Raw genomic sequence first — 18,511 nt, forward strand, 5'->3', positions numbered from 1 at the left:
ATCGGAAAGCCAGGCGGTGGAACCGCCTGGCTGGGCGGTGGCACCGCCCAGCACCCGAGTGCTGGGCGGTGACACCTCCTTGGCTGGGCGGTTGCACCGTCCAGCACCCGAGCGCTGGGCGGTGGCACCGCCTGGCTGGGCGGTGGAACCGCCAGCACCGGGAACCCTAAGAGAATTCAAATTTTGGAGCCCAAAATTTGAATCCTCTTGAGGCCTATAAATACCCCTCAAATCTCAGCTGAGGTTACAACTTTTGAGAAGCATTTTGATTGAGAGAAAAGTCTTAGAAAGTCTTAGCAAGTCTTGTTTTCAATTTGCTAGAGAGTTCTCCTCCTTCTTTCTTATTGAAAATTTGTAAGAGGTTGAGCTGCTTGTAAAAGGTTGTAAGAGGGGTGTTTACCCTTCCATTTCAAGAGACTTGCTAGTGGAAGGTGGGAGCCTCATCGAAGAGGGGCCTCGCAAGTGGAGTAGGTCATTTGACCGAACCACTCTAAAAATCGGCGTAATCTCTGGTTTGCTTTTTATTATTGTCATTTACATTACTGCAAATCTTCTTACTGCTTTAGTTCCTTATTACTCTTGCTGCGCAACTTTAAGAATACGCCTTCAAGTTAAATTTCTCAAGTTTCATTCTTAACGTACGAAAGATTTTGTTAAAATCGAAGTTTTAATCCGCTGCACTAATTCACCCCCCCCTCTTAGTGCCGCTCCAATCCTAACACGAACCACTCTAAATCTCTGGTTTACGTTTATTTTGAGCACTTTATCATTACTGCAAACCTCCTCCATAACTACTGCTCTCTGCGCTTTTACGAACAAGTTTCTAAGTGTTGTTCCTTCCGAATCTGCATTCAGACGTAAATCGGTGTTTTCGTACATTACAGTTTACGTTTACGTTTTGATTCTGCAAAACTGTCTTCTGCGTCTTCACGAACAAGTTTCTAAGTGCTGATCTTTCCGAATCTGTTTTCAGACGTAAACTAGTGTTTTCGTACGATATTTACATTGCAGTTTACGTTTACGCCTTGATTCTGCAAAACTGTCTTCTGCGCTTTTACGAACGAGTTTCTAAGTTCAGATCCTTTGAAACTGCGTCTAGACGTAAAATTGCGTTTAGACGTAAAACTGTCCAAACTGTGTTTAGACGTTTTAGACGTAAACTAAGTTTAGACGTAAATCTGCGTTTAGACGTAAATCTGCGTTTAGACGTAAAACTACGTTTAGACGCAAACTACGTTTAAACGTAAAACTGCGTTTTAGACGTAAACTGAGTTCAGACGTAAATCTGCGTTTAGACGTAAATCTGCGTTAAGACGTAAATCTGCGTTTAGACGCAAACTGCATTTAGACGTAAATTGTGTTTAGACGTAAACTGCGTTTAGACGTAAACTGCGCTTAGACGCAAACTGGGTTTAGACGTAAATTGCGTTTAGAAGTAAAACTGCGCTTAATCTTAAGTAATCTTAAACTCGGCTTTTACATCGAAATCGTTTTTATCGAACGAACGCAGCTTTCATTTTTAAATCGCTGAAAGATTTTCGCTGCACTAATTCACACCCCCCCCTCTTAGTGCTCTCGATCCTAACAATTGGTATCAGAGCAGGGTATTTCTCATTTCGGATTTACACCCGAGAGAAATGGCTCTTCAAGAGGGCTTTTCGGTCTTTCGTCCACCGTTCTTTAACGGATTGGACTACACTTATTGGAAAACTCGAATGAGAGTTTTCTTGATTTCTCTAAATTTGGATTTATGGAATATCGTTGAAAACAGTTTTCAACTTCCCTCTAAACCGACGAACAAATGGTCGGATTTGGAGAAGAAGTATTTCTCTTTAAACGCAAAGGCTATGAATGCCTTATTTTGCGCTTTGGACAAAAATGAGTTCAATCGGATTTCTACGTGCGAAACAGCTTTTGACATTTGGCGAACACTTGAAATCACGCACGAGAGAACTAGTAGTGTCAAAGACTCGAAAGTTAACTTTTTATTGCATGATTTCGAGCTTTTTCGAATGCAACCAAGAGAGACTATAGGCGACATGTACACCCGTTTCACGGATGTCGTCAATAGTTTAAGAGCTCTTGGAAAATGTTTTTCGGACTTTGAACTCGTAAACAAGATTTTGCGTTCTCTTTCTAAGAAGTGGGATTCAAAGGTAACTGCAATACAAGAAGCTAAAAACCTAAACAACTTACCACTTGAAGAACTAATTGGTTCATTGATGACATATGAAATGGTGCACAATGCACATGATGAACATGTTGAACACAATCACCTTCCAAAGAACAGGAAGGATTTGGAATTCTGGACAAATGAATGCCACTTGAGCGATGACTCAAGTGATGAGGACAATGATGAACAAAACAACCTTCCAAAGAACAGGAAGGATTTGGGACATAGAACATTTGAAGACCACTCGAGCATAAGCTCAAGTGATGGTGAACTTAAACTACAAATGAAACGAAAATTAAAAAGCAAAAAGAATCGAACTACTTGCTTTAAACGCAAGAAGAAGAACAAAAATTGGGATGAATCGAGCTCCTCCGAAGAAGAGAAAATCAACAAAAGCAAGGCGGCAAACTACGCCTTAACAGCCTACAATGATGAGGTAATCGAAATCCCCCTAATTTATTTTGAAATTACTTGATGCTTTCATGATGTATTTTTCTCTTTTAGTTTAGAATTAATTTTCTTAAAAATTACATGTTAAAAAAAAAATTATTATGATCATACTAAGTAATTTCGAAAATGATAATATTGCATATTTTATGATAAACAAATAAAATGATCTTGATTGAAAATAAGAAATCATGTGTATTACGTTGATTTCCATTGTTATTTCTCGATTTTGATTAAAGATCATGTTTGATTTGAAGAAATGCATAATGATGAAATTAAATATTTTGATTAACAATTTTATGCATGAGATTTTAAGCCGATGATAAGCATGTGTTATTCTCATGAGTATATTTGAAAAACTATGGCAAAAATGTGCTCGAATGCATGAACGTGTTAAGATTATTTTTCGGACATTCTTGATTCAATGTTCAAAACACTTAATTGCCATGATGATTTTACACTATAACATGTCGGAAATTATATGTTTTGGATACATAAATTTTTATGATCATGAGCATGTTTTATCTTCATAATTGAACTTGAAAATCTATAACAAAATCTTATCCGAATGCATGAAAGTACTAATTTCATTTTCGGATTCACTTAACAATTGGTATCCTAACAATCGGATTTTCTCATACACTTATAAAAAATATTTTTCTAAAATGGATTTGATGAAATGATTCCTGCTTATAAATTCCATCTTGAAATATGAATGATAGTGTCTTTGCTTGCAAAGATTTGTTTCACATACATATCTCCTATGATTCATGTGCAGAAAAAGAATTTATAAATCATAATATAATGAGATTTCTTATGCAAAAATAAAGTGCTTTTGTGATTCTTTACTAAAGAGAATAATTATTAAAATCATGATCTTGATAATTATAACATGAAGCTCTTTATAAATCAAGATCGTTCATTATGCTCCCTACATTTATCAAAAAGGAGTTCTTCAAATGAAATGCAACTTGTCTTTTGATTTCATGATATTTTGTGAATTTCGAAATTAATTTTAATGACTTGATTATGAGTTTCAAGTTGACGATTTGATTTGAATAAGTTATGTCTAAATCATAATCATGATCTTGCAAAATTGAAATCACAAATAATATCTTTTGGTATTCATGAATTGATACTCACAATATGAAAGTATTGGTATTCATGACTTGATTTTGATTGAAACATTACATGCTTAAATTAATCATTCTTCTATGTTTCAAAAATTCTTTAAATGCCTTATGTGATGACTGAAAATTAATTTGCTTTATGATGAATCACGAATCATGACTTGATCTATGATATTGAAATATTTTAATCATGATTCTTGGTTATATAATTCCTTTGGCCTATTAAAAGGATTTGTTGAATGGATCATGTCCTTCTTGAACTTTCTTGATATCATGACAAGATTTTGTAATATGGACTGTATAATAATTAAAAAATTTTGGCCATTGATTTCTCCCTTCTTTTCGACAAAAACAAAGGGGAGAAAGCTTTTGCTAGTTAGAACATGCAAAGAAAAGCAAGTGCAATCTTGCACATGAAGCAAGTGTTGAATTGCCATGATTAAACCTAAGAATCTTGCTATGCTTTTGTGCTTATATGTTGTGATGAAAATATAGCTTCATGTTATAAAAACTTACATATCTTTTAAAATAGCTAGAGCTACTTCTCCTTTTGTTGATGATAAAGGGGGAGAAATATATGAATTTTCATCATGTTAAGATACTATAAGTGCCATATTTGAATTTTCATCATGTTAAGATATCAAGAACTTGCATCGTAATTCTACTTGATGATATCTTGCCATGTGATGAAATGCTACGATTTGTTGCTAAATTGATGCATGCAATACTTATGCTTTCTACGTAATGTATTGCATATGATATGAACCTTGATTAAAATTGCCTTGATTTGAATTCAAGGTTTATCTCAATTATGAAATTTTGAAATAAAAATGATTACTCACCTTTGTCATGATTTAGAAATTGACAGAAAGGGTTTTCCCTTCTTTTTGACAATGACTAAGGAGGAGATAACTTGCATGCACAATTCAAGAAGAAAGCAAATTTTCACTTCTCAAAAGAGAAGAAATTGCTATCTTGAACATCTTAAGAAACAAAAAGAACAAAGGTGCTATCTTGCCTATCTCAAGAAGCAAAACATGCTAACTTGCGCATCTAGCAAAGTGGACAAAATTTTCATACTTCAAGAAGCAAGAGTTGCCTTCTTGAACATCTCTAAATTGCTAGCTTGCAAGTTCTAAAATGTTGCAACATTGCTAGCTTGCATGTTATAAAAGTGCTATCTTGCATGCTGTAAAACTTGCATATCTAAAACTTGATAGCTTGAATGTTTTAAGCATGATGTAACATTTGCTAAATTTTTCGACTTCAAAACTACATGATGATAAAACTTGATATTATGTTTTTCATGCAATGAGTTGAACCAATATCACAAACACTTGATTGTGGTACTTCTCCTTTTTTGTTGATGACAAAGGGGGAGAAGTATGTTGATGAAAGTATGTTGATGACATGACATGTGATGCATAAGTTTATGCATATGTTCATGTTGACGTGTTGCAAGTATTCATGATGAATATTGCACTGACTTGATTTCAGTTTGAATTCAAGGTTCTATCAAGATGGCATATTGATAGGGGGAGTTTGTTTAAACTCCGGGAGTTAAGTTTAACTCCGTCATCAAGTGGTTGTCATCATCAAAAAGGGGGAGATTGTTGAATCTCGTATTTTGATGATGAAACTACTTGATATATGTTTATGATTTAATCTGTGTTTTGAGTGACGCAGGGTGCTTCGATCAGGATGAGACAATTAAAGCAGGAACATCATGTTGTGCCGGAGGAACATGTCAGAAGATTGGACGTCGGGCCGGTGGATCGGTCGATGTATCGACAGAAGGCTTCGGGCCGTGGACTCGGGCATCGGGCCAAGAAGAGCGGGTATTGTGCCAAGGATATCGGAGTTGCGAAGTCAACTGGCCGATTGGGTAATAGGCTGCAGGAAAGGACGATGCACCGAAGAATCGGACGAAGCGTCGAGGGACCAATGACATGCCGGACAACTTGGTTAATTGCTTAGGATTAATTGTCTCGATCGAAGTTTTGCTTTAATTGTGCAGGATTAGCTATGATAACGATGAAGACATAAAGCGAAACAAAGTGTCGGAGTCAAGCGCGAAGGATTTGTTGCAAGTTCGAGAGTTCGACGGAAGTCCGAAGGTTCATCGGGAATGCTACCGGAACTAGCTGAGAATGAGTTGGGAGCTTGCCGAAGGGTTTTTCGGAAGCTCCCGGAAGGTTCGTTGGGAGTTCGCGGACCTCGCCGAGAAAGATCGGAGCTTGCCGAAGAAGCTCGTTGGAACTCGCTAAGAACAAATCGTGAAGTCTAGGAGCTTGCCGGGAGTCCGCAGAATGGTTTCCGAGAGTTCATCGGAAGACCGCCGGAAGTTTGCCGAAACCTCACCAGAAGAAGTCTTGACTTGCGGACTTTGTAATAGCTTATAAAATGTCTTTAAAATCATAGTTAGCACATTAATTAGGGTTTGGATTAGGTGTTAATCCTATAACCCAAGTAGGGGCCAATTAGGCCCAAGTTCCGACTGGTTTGGGCCAAGTTTGGAGCCAAACCAAGTGAGCTGAAATAGTGAAAGAGGTGGCACCGCCCCAGCCAGGAGGTAGCACCGCCCAGGCTATGTCTCCCAGCGAGACTAGGAGGTGCAACCGCCCCAGCCAGGAGGTGGCACCGCCTGAGCTCAGTCTTCGAGCAAGACTGGGCGGTGCAACCTCCCTGACAGAGAGGTGGCACCGCCTGAGCTCAGTCTTCGAGCAAGACTGGGCGGTGCAACCTCCCTAACAGAGAGGTGGCACCGCCTGAGCTCGGTCTTCGAGCTCTGCCAGGCGGTGCAACCTCTCCAGTCAAGAGGTGCAACCGCCTGATCCCGGAATTCCGGGATTTGATCGTTTTGAGCTCCAAATTTGAATTGGGTTGGGGCCTATAAATACCCCACCCATTCAGCACTGAAAAGATACAGACCTACACCAAAATCTTGATCTTTTCTGTGATTCTAAGAGCTCAAAAGTGTTGTAAAGCCTTTAAGTCTCCTCCTTCTGTTCTTCAAGTTTTGAGTTGTAAAGTGAGGAGAGAAAGGTCTGTAAAGATTGTCTCCTGAGCCTGTCAAAAGGAGAGAAACTGTAAAAGGGCAGTTGGCCTTCGCCTATTGAAGGAAGGCCTCTAGTTGACGTCGGTGACCTCGTCGGTGGAGGAAGCCAAAAGTGGAGTAGGTCAAGACTGACCGAACCACTCTAAATCTCTGGTTTGCGTTTATTTTGAGCACTTTATCATTACTGCAAACCTCCTCCATAACTACTGCTCTCTGCGCTTTTACGAACAAGTTTCTAAGTGATGTTCCTTCCGAATCTACATTCAGACGTAAATCGGTGTTTTCGTACATTACAGTTTACGTTTACGTTTTGATTCTGCAAAACTGTCTTCTGTGTCTTCACGAACAAGTTTTTAAGTGCTGATCTTTCCGAATCTGTTTTCAGACGTAAACCAGTGTTTTCGTACGATATTTACATTGCAGTTTACTTTTACGCCTTGATTCTGTAAAACTGTCTTCTGCGCTTTTACGAACGAGTTTCTAAGTTCAGATCCTTTGAAACTGCGTCTAGACGTAAAATTGCGTTTAGACGTAAAACTGTCGAAACTGTGTTTAGATGTTTTAGACGTAAACTAAGTTTAGACGTAAATCTGCGTTTAGACGTAAATCTGCGTTTAGACGTAAAACTACATTTAGACGCAAACTACGTTTAAACGTAAAACTGCGTTTTAGACGTAAACTGAGTTCAGACGTAAATCTGCGTTTAGACGTAAATTTGCGTTTAGACGTAAATCTGCGTTTAGACGTAAAACTGCGTTTAGACGCAAACTGCATTTAGACGTAAATTGTGTTTAGACGCAAACTGCGTTTAGACGTAAACTGCGCTTAGACGCAAACTGGGTTTAGACGTAAATTGCGTTTAGAAGTAAAACTGCGCTTAATCTTAAGTAATCTTAAACTCGGCTTTTACATCGAAATCGTTTTTATCGAATGAATGCAGCTTTCATTTTTAAATCGCTGAAAGATTTCCGCTGCACTAATTCACCCCCCCCCCCCTCTTAGTGCTCTCGATCCTAACAACTTTCTATGTGTTTGAGAGATGAATTTAACTTATTGCATGAAAAACATAATATCCATTTTTATCATCATGCAAGTTGTAAGCTTGAAAATTTATCAAGTGTTAGATCGTGCTTAGAACATTCAAGCTATCAAGTTGTAGATATGAAAATTTTACAACATACAAGCTAGCAAATTTGAAGATGTATAAGTTGGCATATTTGTTTTTCTTTGCGATGTGCAAGATAGCATTTCTTTGTAATATTCAAGATAGCAAGTTCTACATCATGCTAGCTAGCAAATTAGAGATGTTTAAGAACACAACTCTTGCTTCTTGAAATATGCAAGTTGCAAGCTAGCAAATTTTTGCTTCCTTTGCAATGTTTGAGCTAGCAATTTTGCTTCCATTGCAAAGTGCAAGTTAGCACGTTTTGTATCTTGAGATAGGCAAGATTATACTTTTGGTATGCAAATTTATAGTAAGCAAGATATCAACTTTTACACATAAAAAGTTAGCAAAAAGATGTGCAAGATGGACTATTTTGCCTCTTTTCGAAATGTGTAACTTGGCACATATTGTTTTTTTTGAGATTTGGAAGATAGCACTTTTGCTTCTTCTTGAAGTATGCAAGCTAGCTAGCAAGCTAGCAAAATTTGCTCCCCCTATGTCATTGTCAAATAGAAGGGAATAACAATATAATCATGTAATTAATTTCCCTTTACTATAATCTTCAAATCATGACAAAGGTAAATAACAAAGATGATAAATGAATGTCAAAAGACATATATCATTTTTGACAAATTTCTTCTTTTGTAAATAGAAAGCATGATAGGAAACAATCTTGATTCAAAGAGAAAACTCAAGTTATAAATTATCAAGATGTCAAGTAGCATATCATGGTTTACAAGAACAAGTTTCTTGTTAGTTAATAGCAAAAAGAATTGTAGGAGAACAAAATCTCAATTCATACATATAAAATCTTATGATTCACATAGAAGATCTCCTCTTTTATAAAACGAGAGAATCATGATGAAGAATCTTGATTTACATAAAGTTTCAAAACATAATTATCAAGATCATGAATACTAAAAGACCATGAAACATTTCGACAAATCTCTTTTTAAATAGAAAACAATCTTGATTCATTCAATAGAAAATTCAAATTATAATTGCGAGAAATCAAGATCATGATTTCAATAAAACCCATTATCATTTTCATAATCCATGAGATTCATAAAAAAAATATAAATGGATTCATCAAAATCAATAAGATAGAGAAAAATAATTTTCAAGAAAAATGTTCTTCTTTTTTAGTTGTTTCAATTCATGTGATTTATTTCATTCAAGCATGCCCTTTTTATTTATGTCAAATAAAAACATATATCATGTTTAAAGTCGAAAGTGCGAGATTTATTACGACAAGGATCAATAAGACACTTTCATTATGGTAAAAATCGATAATCCGTAAATCACAAGATTCATCATGCATAATTTCGAAAATCTCATGCATAGAACAAAATCATCAATCATGATATCAAAACATTTATCATTTAAAGCATTCATGATGCACATCATATACAATATATCACATACATTATCATAATAAAAAGCATAAGTATTGCATGTATCATTCCAAATCATAAATATTTCAAATCATGATGGTATTAATTTGTCAAATTGCATCCTACCATGTATGATCATAACTTTTCATTTGTATGCATCAAAATAATATCAAGAGTATTTCATACATAATTTTATATCACCACATAAGGTATATCAAGAAGAAAATAATTGGGTGATGAGATAAACATTTCATGAATACAAGGAATTGCATAAAAATAATATCATGAAAGATTAGAACATGTGAATACCAAAAGGCATGATTTCTTTTTTAAGAACCTACTCATAAATAATCAAAAGAAAATCTTATGAGATCGATTAATGAAACAATCTTGATTCATAATAAATCTTAATTTGTAAATATCACGGAATCAAGATCATGATTTTGGATAAAACTCATTCAAATTCAAATCGTCCAAATCATCAAAATCTCAATATTTCTTTCAAGAGATTCAAAATGACATAAATAATTTTAATAAAAAATTATTTCCTCCTTTTGTTTCAACTTATTGATTGATTCCATACATGCATGTCCTTTTCTTTCAAATCCATGCATCATCATTTAAAATGGAAGGATAAAAAATCATCAAGATAAAAAAAAGTGCAACACATAATTCAAAAAAAATAATTTCAACTCATTACTTCAAGTCAAACATGATTTCATTTAATCAAAATCGAATAACTTCAAGACCAATAAATCATCATGTATAATAATCATCAAGTATGATACAAACTTTTCAAAACATTTATCATGATAAAGCATATAAGCCAAAGAAACTATTAAACATAAAGCATATTCATCAATGATGGTTTCATTGGGCATAAGGTATTTTCAACCAAAATCATTTTGTTATTTGTTGTAGTCATGCATTTTTCTTTTTAGATTAATCTATCTTTTTATGCTTAGTTTTCCATACAAAAGCCATGCATCATCATTAAGCATGATGTTAAATTTCTTAATATTTTCATTAAGACATCAAGCATGGTTTCAATCAAAATCGAAAATCATCAAGATACACTTTTTTTTTTCTTAAGAAAAACATACATATAATCATTAGATTTAAATTTAACATTTTATTCCATTAGCATAAAACATGCAATTTTCAAGAAAAATGATTATTCAAAAAATAAAATAAAATAAAATAAAATAAAATGCATCATGGAAAACATCAAGTAATTTCAAAATAAATTAAGGGGGTTTTGATTACCTCATCATTGAATGTCGTTGAGGTGTAGTTTGCCACCTCGCCTTTCTTGATTTTCTCCTCGTCTTCGAAGGAGCTTGATTCATCCCAATTTTTGTTCTTCTTCTTGCATTCAAAGCAAGTAGTTTCGTTCTTTTTGTTCTTTAATTTTTGTTTCATTTGTAGTTTAAGTTCACCATCACTTGAGCTTATGCTCGAGTGGTCTTCAAATGTTTTATGTCCCAAATCATTCCTGTCCTTTGGAAGGTGGTTCTCATGTTTTTTACGTGCATTACACATTATTTCGTAGGTCATTAGGGACCCAATAAGTTCTTCGAGAGGAAATGTTTTAAGGTCCTTGGCCTCTTGAATGACTGTATCTTTTAGATCCCAACTCTTTAGAAGGGATCTTAAAATTTTAGTTACTAGTTCAAAGTTAGAAAAATCTTTACCAAAAGCTTTAAGTCCATTGATGACATCCGTGAAACGGGTGTACATGTATCCGATGGACTCACTTGATTTCATCCGGAAAAGTTCGTAAGAATGCACAAGAATGTTGATTTTGGACTCTTTCACTCGGCTAGTGCCTTCATGAGTGACCTCAAGAGTTCTCCAAATATCAAAAGCCGAATCATAATTCGAAACGCGATTAAATTTATTTTTGTCAAGTGCACAATATAAGGCATTCATAGCCTTTGCATTTAGAGAAAACATCTTCTCCAAATCATTCCAATGGTTCATTGGAAGAGAAGACATTTCAAATCCATTTTTGACTATGTGCCATAAATTCAAATCCAAAGAAAGTAAGAAAACTCTCATTCGAGTTTTCCAATAAGTGTAATCCGTCCCATTGAAAAAGGGAGGACGAATGAGAGAGCAACCCTCTTGAAGGCCGAAAAATGCCATTTCTATTTGGGTGTTAAACCAAAGTAGAAAACCGTGGCTCTGATACCAATTGTTAGGATCAGAGCGACACTAAGAGGGGGGAGTGAATTAGTGCAGCGGATTAAAACTCGTAAGTTTGAAAACAATTTCATAAATGCGTAGAGATTTCGATTCGATAGTAACTTGAGTAGATGAAAACCGAAAGCTAGCAGTAGTGCAAATAACAATCTCAGGAAAGAAAGAACTCACACATTCAAGGAACACACCAATTTAAAGTGGTTCGGTCAAAATGACCTACATCCACTTGCGAAGCCTTCTTCGATGAGGCTCCCAACTTCCACTAGCAAATCACTTTGAAGGGGAAGGATAAATACCTCTCTTACAACCTTTTACAAGTGGTTCACACTCTTATAGATTTTTAAAGAGAAAGAGGGAGGTGAACACTCAAGCAATTGAAAACAAGACTTGCTAAAGACTTTACTAAGGCTTTATCTCAATCTCAAACTTCTCAAATGTTGTATTCTCTACTGAGAATTGAGGGGTATTTATAGGCCACAAGAGGATTCAAATTTGGGCTCCAAATTTTGAATTCTCTTGGGTTCCCGATGCTGGCAGTGCCACCGTCGGACCTCTCAAGTGCTATTGCTAGTCATAGGTGCCCAGCAAGCCAATCACTTGAGTGATGGCACATGTGACTTGATACAGAATCTTTTTGCTTATTATATTTTGGCGTATATCACTTTATAACTATTGCATAAATGCATATATATATTATGATGTCCTTGGATTTGTGCAATGGGAATCAGATCGTGATGAGATCACGATAATGAGATCGATTCACCTTTAAACACATATCCTAAATAATCTCGGTCATAGGTTACTCGAGAGGGACATCGTGATAACCGGATAGACTGGTGTGCTATATACCTGTCCATATGATGGATTCAGCTGGTCTCATAGCTACTCATGTAGGGACACTAGGGATACAGTACAGGTGCTCATTGGAGAATGAGTTCACTGATTGATCCGCTTACGAAATGCTGGATGGTTGATGATGTCTTATTGTCAGACAGCGATTCCGTAGTCCTAGTGGTGTATATGGTCCTTAGACTTGAGACACCAAGGATGTCCTGTATGAGTGCTCCACTCTTTGATACCAGACTTATAGGTTTGGCTGTCCCAGATCTAGTACAACTGGTCATTAGGAGTGGTAGTCGACCTTACGAGGGTTATTGAGTGTCGATAGAGGATCATCCACTCTCGGCGTCATGAGAGGAATATCCCATGTGTTCTTTCTTAGACAAATCCCTGGCTAGGGTCATTCGGGTTGAGAGAGAAAGTTTTCTCTGGGAGAATCCGATTAGAGCGAGACTCGAGTAGAAACCATATGGGTCTGACAGCACCATGCTCGATATACGGTCTCTGGGATATTAGATGGATGAGGGACTATAGGTACACGGTAACTGAGGACAGACAGGTCCAATGGATTGGATTCCCTTGTATCGTCTGGGGCCTACGGCGTAGTGGCCTAGTACGTCCGTAGTCGATGAGTCAAGTGAATTATTACAGAGATAATAATTCACTGAGTTAGAAGGAGTTCTAATAGGTATGACTCACGGCCAGCTCGATATTGGGCCTAGAGGGTCACTCATATATGGTAGGTATTGCGTTGAGTAGAGGTTCGGATATGAGATATCTGACGGAGCCCTTGTCTTATTGGATATCCAATAAGCCCCTGAATTATTGGATCCCATGGACGAGATCCAATAAGAGCCCATGAGAGATTATTGGATAGAGATCCACTAATCTAAAAGGCTTGGGTTATTGGATGCAGATCCAATACCCACTAGGGGAGGATCCATTAGGGTTTGATAGGGGACCTCTATAAATAGGAGGGATTCAAAGCCTCATAGGCTAGAGTCTTTGCTTGCCTCTCCTATTCTCCTTTGCCTATCCATCTCGGAGCAGGCCTAGAGTTTTGAGGAGCGTCGTCGCAACACTGCTATGTGGATCACCACTAGAGAGGAGGACGCTTGACTTTTTTCATCCTATCCTAAAGATCTACAAGAAAAAGGGATATACGATCTCCTTAGGTAACACAATCTCTTTGGGAATCGGGGATTTTGTTTTCTTGTTCTTCCGCTGCGCATGTGATGTCGCCCCAATATTTCCCAACAGTGGTATCAGAGCCAGGTTGTTCGTGCGAATGATTGGTTTTGAACTGCGTGTGTTGTGTTTAGGAAAAACTTTTGACATCAAAATCGTTGACGCAAAAGCGAGAAAGGGTAGCAACAGTTGCTGCCCTTGATCTGTGTGCGTGCAGCGCAGTTGTAGGCAGGCAGCACACGAGCTGCGTCTGCAACAGCCGGTCGGCGGCCTACTTGCAACAGGCTTGCATCCAGCGGGGCTGGCAGACTGCGGGCAGAGGTGCCTGCGGCCGCTTCTCCTACGGGGTGAGGCGCCGCTGCTCCCAAGGGTGAAACCCCCCCCACCGGCGGGACAGCACCGCCTGCGGGCGTTGCCCCGCGGGCAGAACCGCCCGCGGAGGCGGTGGCGCCCGTAGGGGCGCCAACCTGCAGGGGCAGCACCGCCCGCGGGGGCGCCCACACGCAGCGGTAGCGCCGCCAGCGAGCGTGTCGCCTGCAAGCGAGGGCAGCGCCCTCGCCCCGCCGCACAGGCCGCCGCCAGCAGGGTGGCGGCGGCGGCAACAACAAAGGGGAGTAGGGCATTAGGGTTTTCTGGGCAAAAGATAGTTTTGCCCCTCGGAATTTGAGAAATTCCAGTTTCTGTCTTTTGTCCAAATTATGAAAATACCCCTATGAATTCAAAATTTTCCTATATGTCCCTGATTTCATAAAATATTAATTAATTAAAAGGTTTAGTTGATTATTATTTTTTATCATTATCTAGTAGTCCTAAATGATGATGATTATTTATACATGTGATGTATGATGTGTGGACGGATGATCATGGACCGTGTGATGTGTGTACTTGTGATTATTATTATTGAGGTTTGCGAGCCTCCATTATATTTCTCGTTTATTGTCGGGCCTGTGTGCCTATGATTAAGTTGTAATCACATGAGGAGGCGTAGCGGGAGCGTGGATGCGATAGCGGGACCTACGAGACGGACGATCGCGATGCATGAAGATGCATCAAGATGTCGACGGAACCGACAAAGACGAGATGGACGATCACAGGGCATGGAGATGCACCGTTGCACACATAGATCTTGATGTGAGTGATTAGGCCTACTGTCTCGGGCCTAATCTCATTAGGTTGTGGTCCATGATCATCTGGTGTGATTGCTTATACACATACTAGATATATATATATATTTGCATGCGATGTAGATATATATTAAATATGTATATGTGTGACATGTCATATTAGGAGACCAAATCATAGAAACATCTCTCTCAATAATATTAAGTCGGTAAACGTGAGGCAATTAGATTGACCCATGTGGCCTTCCATCGTTATAAGTAGGAACCGATTCCCGGTGTATGTTGAGTTGGTCGAGTCCCTCGAGACTCACCTATATCGCGATTCGCTATCTTGCTTACGACATAGAGATGTCACCGGTGACCTAAGGGCATGGTATGCTTGGTCAAGTTCCTCGAGGGTATATCATCAAATCAAACTCATCTTGTAACGAAGGTGTTGACTTAACCGAGCATCATGGTTAGTCGAGTCCCTCGAGACCATGGTGATTCGGAGGCCGAACAGGATGGGAATCACAAGGAGTTGTGATCGGCAAGAGTTGCCTACCTTTTAGGCTTAGTGTGATTGGTTGAGTCCCTCGAGGTTACACTAAGACACTAATTGGATCCTGATCCCCACTAGAAGTCTATCGGAGACTTTCGTTTCATGTGTTGAGGGTGTCGCGTGACTCGTTAGTAAAATAGTAGGAGCATATTAAGATAGAAGTCCATATCTTGATAGTTTACTTCGTGCAAAATCTGCATGTTATTCATTTCTGTTGCATTTTTATTTTTGGAAAATGTCGCTTTCAAATCCCTTACGTGGCATACATGATATCAACCGCCTCACTGGTCCAAATTATACGGATTGGCTTCATAACTTGAGAATTGTTCTCATGACAGAGAAAATCGTGTACGTCCTTGATATAGTGATGCCTACGCCCGAAGAAGGGGCAAGCGATGATGAGATCACTTGCTTCGTGAAGTACATTGATGACTCTACTCTTGCTCAGTGCTATATGTTGGGCTTTATGACTCCTGAGTTATAGAGACAACATGAAAAGATGGATGCTAGATCCATTCTCCTACATGTCCGTAAATTGTTTGAGGAATAGGGAAGAACTCAGTGATATGAGATATCCAAGAGTCTCTTCCGCGCTAGGATGACTGAGAGGACACCAGTTCAGAACCATGTCCTAAAGATGATTGAGTAGATAGAGAAACTCACAGGTCTAGGAATGGTCCTAGAGGATAACTTGTGTGTGGACATTGTGCTTCAGTCCCTACCAGATTCCTTTTCACAGTTCATAATAAATTTTAATATGAACAAGTTTGAGATGACTCTCCCAGAGCTCCTCAATATGTTGAGGGAGGTAGAGAGTACTATTAAGAAAGAGAAGCCAATTCTCTATACTGGTGAGACCAGAAAGAAAAGGAAAGCAGAAAGATCCCTTAAGAAGGGAAAGGGCAAGGGCAAACCAGGTAAAGCAAAGGTTGCTAAGAAAGACCCAGCGAAGGACAAAGGCCTGTGCTTCTACTATGGCAAAGATGGGCACTGGAAGAGGAACTGCAAAGAGTACCTTGCAGAAAGGGCGAAACAAAAGCTTGATGAAGCTTCAGGTACATTCATGATCAGTCTCCATTTGTCAGACTCTTATGATAACATATGGGTATTGGATACCGGTAGTGCTTATCATATATGCAATTCGTTGTAGGTTCTAGCAAGGCCTAGGAGACTAGAGAAAGGCGAGATGGACCTCAAGATGGGTAATGGAGCAAAAGTTGCTGTAGTAGTTGTTGGCGAGGTCGCCCTACATCTGCCTGGTGGAGCTTTTATTGCATTAGATGCATGTTATTTTGTTCCTTCTATTATCAAAAACATTATCTCCATTTCATGTTTGATAGTTAGTGGATATAAATTAGTTTTTGAGAACAATGGTTGTTTGATATTATTAGATGATAAGATCATCATGAAAGGAACATTGCATAATGGTTTATTTATGTTAGACACTACTCCACATAGCATGAATGTAAATGTGTCCAAAAGGAAACGAGATGAGATGAACAGTGCATACCTGTGGCATTGTACGCTAGGCCACATCCATGAAAGAAGGATTCAAAAGTTGCTAAATGATGGATATCTAGATCCATTCGACTATGTGTCATATGCAACTTGTGAGCCTTGCCTTCGTAGAAAACTGACCAACTCTCCATTTAGTGGAACTAGAGAGAGAGCCACTGAGCTGTTGGAACTCATACATAGTGATGTATGTGGACCCATGTCAACTCATGCCATTGGTGGTAACTCCTACTTCATTACCTTTACTGATGATTTCTCAAGGTATGGATATATGTACTTAATGAAGTACAAGTCCGAGGCTTTTGAGAAATTCAGAGAGTATAAGAATGAGGTGGAGAACCAGACTGGAAAGAGTATCAAAACTCTTCGATCAGATCGAGGAGGTGAGTACTTAAGTACATAGTTTGCTCAGTTCCTCAAGGACCATGGGATATTTGTTAGGATCGAGAGCACTAAGAGGGGGGGGGGGGGTGAATTAGTGTAGCGGAAAACTTTCTACGATTAAAATCGAAAGCTGCGTTCGAACGATAAAAACAACTTCTGTATGAAAGTTGATACTAAGCAAGGTTAAAGTCAATCTATGCAGGCAGTTTGCAGTTATGATGAAAACCAGAATATCGGCGTAAACTGAAATCCGACGTTCGTACGAAGAAACAGATTTACGTCTAATTACCGATTCGTAAATCACTTGATTAGATAAGATGCAGTTTAAGCAGAAGTATAAAGGCAGTGTGCAGTTATGGTAAAGCTCAAAACGTAAACGCAATCTGCAATATGATGATCATACGAAAAAGCAGATTTACGTCTAAACGAAGATTTACGTCTGAACCTTGAAACTCGTTCGTAAAATCGCAAAGGGCAGTAAGCTATTGAGAAGTTTGCAGTGAAGGTAAAATGCTCAAAGGAAATGCAAACCGAGATTTAGAGTGGTTCGGTCAATCTTAACCTACTCCACTTTTGGCTTCCTCCACCGACGAGGTTACCGACGTCAACTAGACGGGCTTAGGAGACAACCCTTACAGAAGTTTTCTCTCCTCTCTTTACAACTCAAACTTTGAAGAACAGAAAGAGGAGAACTAGCAGTTTTGAGATCTTAGAACCACAGAAAGATAGCAAGATTTCGAGTGTGTGTTCTTTACTTTCAGTGCTGAATGGGTGGGGTATTTATAGGCCCCAACCCAGTTCAAATTTGGAGCTCAAATCTGTCAATTCCCGGAATTCCGGGATCAGGCGGTTGCACCTCCTGACTGGGGCGGTTGCACCGCCTGGCAAAACTCGAAGACTGAGCCTTTGGGCGGTGCCACCTCTGCCAAGGGCGGTTGCACCTCTCTACCAGAGCTCGAAGACCGAGCTCAAGCGGTTGCGTCGCCTGACTGGGGAGGTTGCACCTCCCAGTCTCGCTCGGAGACTGAGCCCGGGGCGGTGCCACCTCTTGGCTAGGGCGATTGCACCTTCCAGTCTCGCTGGGAGACATAGCCTGGGCGGTGCTACCTCCCTGCCTGGGCGGTTGCACCTCCCACAGCAACCTGGATCCGAATGGGTTGATCCATTCGGCCCAATTTGAGTTCTTCAGGGGCCCAATTGCCCCAAGATTAAGCTAATGGGATCACCTCCCATTTCTAACTTAATCAATGTGCTAACTACGATTATTTCCTAAGACAAATTTTGCAGCTTGCTCCGGTGCGTCAATCGCTTCTTCCGGCGAGTTTCCGACGAACTTCCGTCGATCATCCG

The sequence above is a fragment of the Musa acuminata genome, chromosome BXJ2-2, assembly GCF_036884655.1.
Source record: "Musa acuminata AAA Group cultivar baxijiao chromosome BXJ2-2, Cavendish_Baxijiao_AAA, whole genome shotgun sequence".
Taxonomy (NCBI): Eukaryota; Viridiplantae; Streptophyta; class Magnoliopsida; order Zingiberales; family Musaceae; genus Musa; species Musa acuminata.